Source organism: Periplaneta americana, chromosome 17 (assembly GCF_040183065.1).
Source record: "Periplaneta americana isolate PAMFEO1 chromosome 17, P.americana_PAMFEO1_priV1, whole genome shotgun sequence".
NCBI classification, from domain to species: Eukaryota; Metazoa; Arthropoda; class Insecta; order Blattodea; family Blattidae; genus Periplaneta; species Periplaneta americana.
In genome coordinates this window covers 86,278,519-86,285,616 of record NC_091133.1, presented here as the reverse complement: position 1 = coordinate 86,285,616, position 7,098 = coordinate 86,278,519, and the positions used below count along the sequence as shown (strand labels likewise).

At 38.8% G+C, this 7,098-nt stretch overlaps 1 non-coding gene across 1 annotated transcript; it reads right to left on the bottom strand.

The window, feature by feature from the left end:
• Positions 1-968: 968 nt before the first annotated feature.
• TRNAD-GUC (transfer RNA aspartic acid (anticodon GUC)) lies at positions 969-1,044 on the bottom strand. Its single transcript has one exon. It is a non-coding gene; the product is annotated as a tRNA-Asp (tRNA).
• Positions 1,045-7,098: the final 6,054 nt, after the last annotated feature.

Sequence of the window (7,098 nt, the reverse complement as noted above, 5' to 3'; positions counted from 1 at the left end):
CTTTGGCCTCTTTTCGTTTTCGCTATCTGCACTGATAACGGAGTTTGTCTATGTCGCCGATCTATTGAACCATGTTGTACGTAAAAGTTATCACCCAGATTCCTCCCGAAATTAATCCTGTGGAGTTGGAGTACTTTTATCACACTTTTGTCGGCTGAAACTCTTGATATAATTTATCACCTATTTTGTAGGTCTCAAAACATATATTTATAATTTTCAGATTTGATTTGATTTTCGTTAGCGCAATCTCTCAGGGTACATTGGAGTTACGCAAAATCTTATAGAAAAAAAGAATGAAATTTATTTGGGAAGTTTCAGAGGAAAAATACAAATTTTAGCTTTTAGCATGATTTTTTTTTAATTCGTTACATTTCGGGAGGATTTCGATTATCGCCGCTACGTCTCCCGAAGTCTTAAATTCCGCTACAGTTGAGCACACTGGTTGTAATGCAGTCCAACTTGTTGATCTCGGAACCTCACAGGCTCGGCAGCACGTCACGTCTGAAACTCTCGAGCTGCCCCCCAGGTCACGACGCAGACATCCTTCAAGCGGTGGTCCAGCATTGTGTGGGATAATTCCCTTCTCTCATCTCGTTGCATGTGTGAAAGTATCAAATTATCGAGAATTTTCAGTCTCTTCGTTTCATGTGGAACAACCTTCCTCAATTTGCTAATAGTCTTCGCTGACAACGCCGAAATTACTAAGACAGCTCAGAGACTATTAAACGAAGAAAAGACAAAATAGGGCAATGATAGAATTACGACAAGGCACCGAAAAAACTAGGAGAGAACTTGTCCCAATGATTTCATCTATTTGTTATATGAGGAAATCGCATAACACCAACTACTACTACAACTCAGTTCAATATTAACACAATGATGTTGTTGTAAATAACTTAATAGTTGCAAATCAAGATTTCAGGTATAACTCCCTGTAAAGTTGATTTGAATAATTTCGAGGGAAAAATTGTTCCGGAGCCGGGTATCGAACCCGGGACCTTTGGTTTGACGTACCAACGCTCTACCACTGAGCTAGCCGGGAACTCTAACCGACACCGATCCAATTTTTCCCTCTATATCCACAGACCTCAAAAGGTCCCGGGTTCGATACCCGGCTCCGGAACAATTTTTCCCTCGAAATTATTCAAATCAACTTTACAGGGAGTTATACCTGAAATCTTGATTTGCATAATACACGTCACTGTTCGTTAACAGAAAACCACAATTTAAGTCACACAGAGTTAGTGTGCACTCGAAGTTGGTTGCTTGACGGTTGTCAGCCCACTTTGAGGTCTGTGGATATAGAGGGAAAAATTGGATCGGTGTCGGTTAGAGTTCCCGGGTAGCTCAGTGGTAGAGCGTTGGTACGTCAAACCAAAGGTCCCGAGTTCGATACCCGGCTCCGGATCAACTTAATAGTTCTTCAGCAATCTACAGTGATGTTGGCTGTATTTTACCTTAACTGACTAGTTTCGATGTGGTTTGCATCAACTCCTGAATTCTAGTAAGTTACTGCACTATCTTCTGGCTTCGTGCTAAGGTCTTCGTGGAGTGTGTCCGTGATTGGTGATGTATCGAAAAGGATGTATGTTCTGAAATTCAATTAAATTTTGTAGATGCGATGTGTGTATGTATTTCTGTGTACCTATAAATTTCGTATTGTTCTAGAGCAGCGGGCATCAACACAGTGTACCCTCGGGCTAGCGTCTCTTACCCGCGGTCAAGAGACTGCACTATGGTGCATCCGTGGCTGCTGACGGATATGTTCTTTGCCTCTCCCTACTGCACGATGGATCATATTACAATACACTGCTTATCCGTTACCCATTTCAGTGAGTGCTGCCAATCACTATAATAGAGTATCGGGTTTAGATCTTATACAAGAACAATTTTTTTTAGCTAATGGAAAAAAACTTTCTGGAAAAAAATTCTGGCTTTTTGGTTGAATGCGTAGGATTTTCATGTCAGTTTCTATATTGCTGTAGTTGTGGTTGGAGTTTGTGATGTCTATTTGGGTTGAATTGTTGTGTGATTTATTTATGACTGCGATGCGTTCCTCGTACCGTGTTTGAATAGATTTTTTTTTCAGTTTTTATTAATGTAGAAGTCATTACAACTATTGCATGTTAATTTGTATGCATCAATTAGATTGTAGGTGGGCCTATTTGTTTGTGTGTCTTGTCTGCGTGCTGAGATGTTTTTGTAGTGTGTGTAATGTTGTATTTTAATTTCTTGAAAGACAATGCGATCTTGTATGTGTTTATATTTTCGTACGTTAGTGCGATGTAGTTGTTCTGTTCGTATATTTTTTTTTGTTTCTTTGTTTCTTGTGTTTGTGTATATTCGCATACCAGTACGTACTGAAAATCGTCACCACTAATTAATTTTATGTTTTCGAAAATGGGTCATGTCCACCGCTGTGGAGTAACGGTTAGCATGTCTGACCGTAAACGAGCAGGCCCGGATTCAAATCCTGATTTGGGACAAGTTATCTGGTTGAGGTTTCTTTCCAGAGTTTTTCCTCAGTCCATTGAGAGCAAATGCTGGGTAACTTTCGGCGCTGGACCCTGGACTCATTTTTTCGGCATTTTCATCTTCATCTCACTCAGACGCTAGATAACCATAGCAGTTGATTAAGCGTCGTAAAATAACCAATTAAAATGGGTAATTTACCTAACAGAAAACAGGATGACTTGACTCATCTTTACAGTCTTCTTCGTCTTGAACGAGAAAACTTTGTAGTGCTGAAAAAAATAATAGATTTTGGTATTATCGCGGTAAGTTCAAGTTTTCTACATACCTAACATCGAAAGGAAGGTTAAATCCTTATAATGGCTTCCTCCGGGAGGGAACTACAGCTGAGAGGCACTTGTCGTACATTTACGTCACATGAAAGAAGTTTGTTCCTGATTGAGGGATACAGGCATAATTTCTGTCATTTCTCGCCCACGTCTGATTTTGACAAATGAATAATTTCTACAGTTATATAAATTGTTAACTGCCTCCCATTGGAGGTAGCCCAGAAGGACTCAGTATACTCTCCTATATGAATTTTAAAATTTTAAATATTTACATAAATTTGTTACCAGAAAATTAAAATAAACATATATGAATTATAAAGTGAAGAAAGAGAAATTAAACAGAGTGTATATGATGACTCAGAATTTGGCAAGAGCGTTTCAAAACTGAAGTTATTATGTCAGCAGTAAGTGTCTGTGGTAGTTCAAAAGTCTTCCCGAAGCTTTCAAAGAACTTGGGAATCACACCACGAGCTCCAATAAGAAGACCAATCACCTCAATGTTTTCAAGCTGGTATTTTGCTTTGAAGTAATCAACTGTTGGCAGATAAATGTTGATCTTTTCTTGATTGACATCCTCCGGCTGGCTACTCCCCGTTTCAATCCTTATGGTAGGATCAATTATATAACCTTTCTTGGTAGTCTGGGAATACGCTATGATGTCAATACGTCTAGAGGAGCCATTAATAGCAAGGCAAAAAACTTCCTCTTCTACTATCCAATGCTTTTCACGCGACTTATGTAAATTATCGCATTAACAGCTACGTTAAACTAGACAACGTTGTTCAAGCACGGAAGACTCTGTTGTTCTGGACAACCACGAGGACACATCCTCTATGAACTAAGTCTCGTGAAAAGCAGTGTAATATAAATTTTCTTTCTTGTGATATTCTCTTTAATTCTGAAATCGTTAAGTTGGGCTTTTCTTGTGTTTTTGTTGTTCTGAACAACCACGAGGCCACACCCTCTATGAACTAAGTCTCGTGAAAAGAAGTGTAATATAAATTTTCTTTCTTGTGATATTCTCTTCATGTGTCCTATTATGGTCAGTCTTCAAAATTTTAATTCTGAAATCGTTAAGTTGCGCTTTTTCTCGTCTTTTGTAATCTTCCACTCGTGATTTGCTAAATCTCTTATCGCTTAAAATATTCTTCTTCTATTTCTTTTCCACTCAATTTCTTCCCCTACTTTTTATAAGGTAAGTTACTTACTCTGCCTCATTAGATTCCTTACTGTGAGGAAGTTGTTAAAGGAGACGGTTACTAAAATCACACCACATTATGGCTAACATAAATTGCAGTGTCTCTGTGTTTTATTGTCACTTTCATTGACCCTAATGTACATAGAAAGCATATAATTACTACTTACATAATCTCTTCAACTATAGTTGTTTGAAGGTTGTATCGCCTTTTTTGTTATAATAACTTGGTGCTTCCACACCCTCGAGGTAAATAAAAATTTTCACATTATGTTAATATCATCAGAAATGTGGAGGGAGAAGGAAATCTAATCAGAGGGGCCGAAAAAATGTAGACACGCTTTCGTAGAGATTATATAGACCCTACTGATCTTTTCAGAGTTTAACTCAGTTACGATGGAAGTGTGTACTGTGATGCTCTATCAAAATATGGTGCTATTTATATGTACAGGGACATCATTTTATTTTTACTAACATTTTTAATATTAACCTGTCTATACCTTTAGAGGACCGGAAACACCGCTTGCTCCCCCCTCCAAGACTGGAGTTCGATGATACTGGCGTAAAACACAAATCACTCTACTAGGTATAGGATGGAAGAAAAGTAGTTCATCCATTTACGTAAACTAGGAAATATCGCGATTTTGAGTTTGATAATTTTCATTAGGTTTTTCTTTAATCAAAGTACAGTACTGTATTAAGAATAGGGGAGAGTCGGGTAGTATCGGACATCGGGTAGTATCGGACATCGGGTAGTATCGGACAGTGCGTTTCTTTCCTCTACCACCATATGGTAGTACCTGATTGACAAGGTTACGTTTCTCTATGCGACATCACAGAAACGTAACCATGTCAATCAGGTACTATCATCGTGTGGTAGATGAAAGAAACTCACTGTCCGATATTACCCGATGTCCGATACTACCCGACTCTCCCCTAAGTGTTTTTACTCACGAAGTGAGTTATCCATGCGAACGTATTCATTATGCAGTGTATACTGTCTACAGCACATTAGCGTACAATATAGAGAAAGAAGTAAAATTGAAAAATAATCATAATATGAATATTTAAACACAATTTTGAAAATGGTGGCCGTTCATTTCGATACAGGCTTCAGTTCTTTTGTGCATATTATCGCACTATAGACTATTGCATCTAATTCCAATTGCCAGTTTCGTCCTTCGTACTAGTAACTCATGTTGAAATAATTCTGTACCTACTCTACGTACTGTAAATTCAATCTTCACTTCTGCCCGACCCGAAAATATAAAATTACTCACACATGCTATCTACTGTCCGTCCAAGTGGTTATGCCGCAGGATTGTAGAAAGAGAGGAAATCACGTGACAGTTAATTACTTAACGAGGCCCTTTTATTTAAGTTAAATTAAACAGCTGTATAATATTACGTAAACTTCCAATTCCTAAGAGAAATTAATGTTTTCAGAAAAGAGCTAAGACAGCCCAGCTATTACAGAGGGGCGAGCAGAAGCAGGTGGGGGAAATCGGGATGCAACGTAGGCAAACGGACAGTACCGGTGCGAAAATATGATTCAATATTGAAAGCTCTTTCGTCACTGGAAAACGCGAACATATTTCTGGAACGTACTATACTCAGTAACTCAGTACTGCTTACTATCTGCGGTCTTGGTTCTGTGTGGAGTTGGAACTTCATTAGTAGAAGGGGTGGGAGTGAAGTACATTCAAAAACTCAGGTACAATAAAAACTGAAGTAAAAATAAAATGATGTCCCTGTATAAGAATCAGAGCCAACAATGCGACTTACAGAACAAACAAAATGAAGGTATCGTTACCTTTCAAGCAACTCAACGTCACTGGATAGGACGAAGAGGTACTGTAAGAGTACCCTGTACGCTCGCCAGATTTAACTCCTTTCGGATGTCACTTGCCTGAGAAGAAATTGCCTACTCAAGGATGCATTGGAAGGAATGGTGAACGGGAAAAGAGTTCGGGGCAGAAAAGGATATCAAATGATAGACAGCATTAAGATATATGGATCATATTTGGAGACAAAGAGGAAAGGAGAAAATAGGAAATTGGAGAAAGCTGGATTTGCAGTGAAAGACCTGCCCTTGGACAGAACACTATGACTGAACCAACAATGATAAGGTACAATCTTCTGGAGGTCGAAACATGGTCCCTGTGGTGAGAACCCGTCAGCTTATCGGACTAAAATTGGTTTATTATTCGGAAGATTAATGAATAAAAAAAAGAATCATAAACTAGTTGTAAAAATTAATCTTATTTACATACAAATGGCTTTTAAGGAATCCGGAGGTTCAATGCCGCCGTCACATAAGCCCGGCATCGGTCCCCATCCTGAGCAAGATTAATCCAGTCTCTACCATCATAACCCTTCTCTCTCAAATTCATTTTTATATTATCCTCCCATCTGCGTCTCGGTCTTCCCAAAGATCTTTTTTCCTCCGATCTCCGAACTAACACTCTATATGTATTTCTGTCCACACCTGTGGAGTAACGGTTAGCGCGTCTGGCCGCGAAATTAGGTGGCCCGGGTTCGATTCCCGGTCGGGGCAAGTTATCTGGTTGAGGTTTTTTCCGGGGTTTTCCCTCAACCCAATATGAGCAAGTGCTGGGTAACTATCGGTGCTGAACCCCGGACTCATTTCACCGGCATCTCATTCAGACGCTAAATAACCTAATATGTTGATACAGCGTCGTAAAATAACCTACAAAAAATATATGTATATGCATTTCTGGATTCGCCCATACGTGCTACATGCCCTGCCCATCTCAAACGTTCCGAACCTTATATTGTGGTTTTGTAACCAGCTGTTGTTTTTATGGTGATGGGTTGTTAACCCGTAAAAATTAGTTCAAACGAAAAAAAAAATAGTCTAAATGAAAAAGAATTTAAACAAGCTCAATAAGAAGAGAAATGATCTGTTCTTAAATTAAACAATCTTCATCATCTTGTCTTGATGCAATTGAAGTGAAGGCTGGGTTATACTAAACAATTACCTTGCCGGCTCTTTTATTCAGGTGTAAAATTTGGCCTTACAATATTAGAGGGTCAAAGGTCGAAGGTTTTACAAAATAAGATATTTTAGCAGATGTTTTG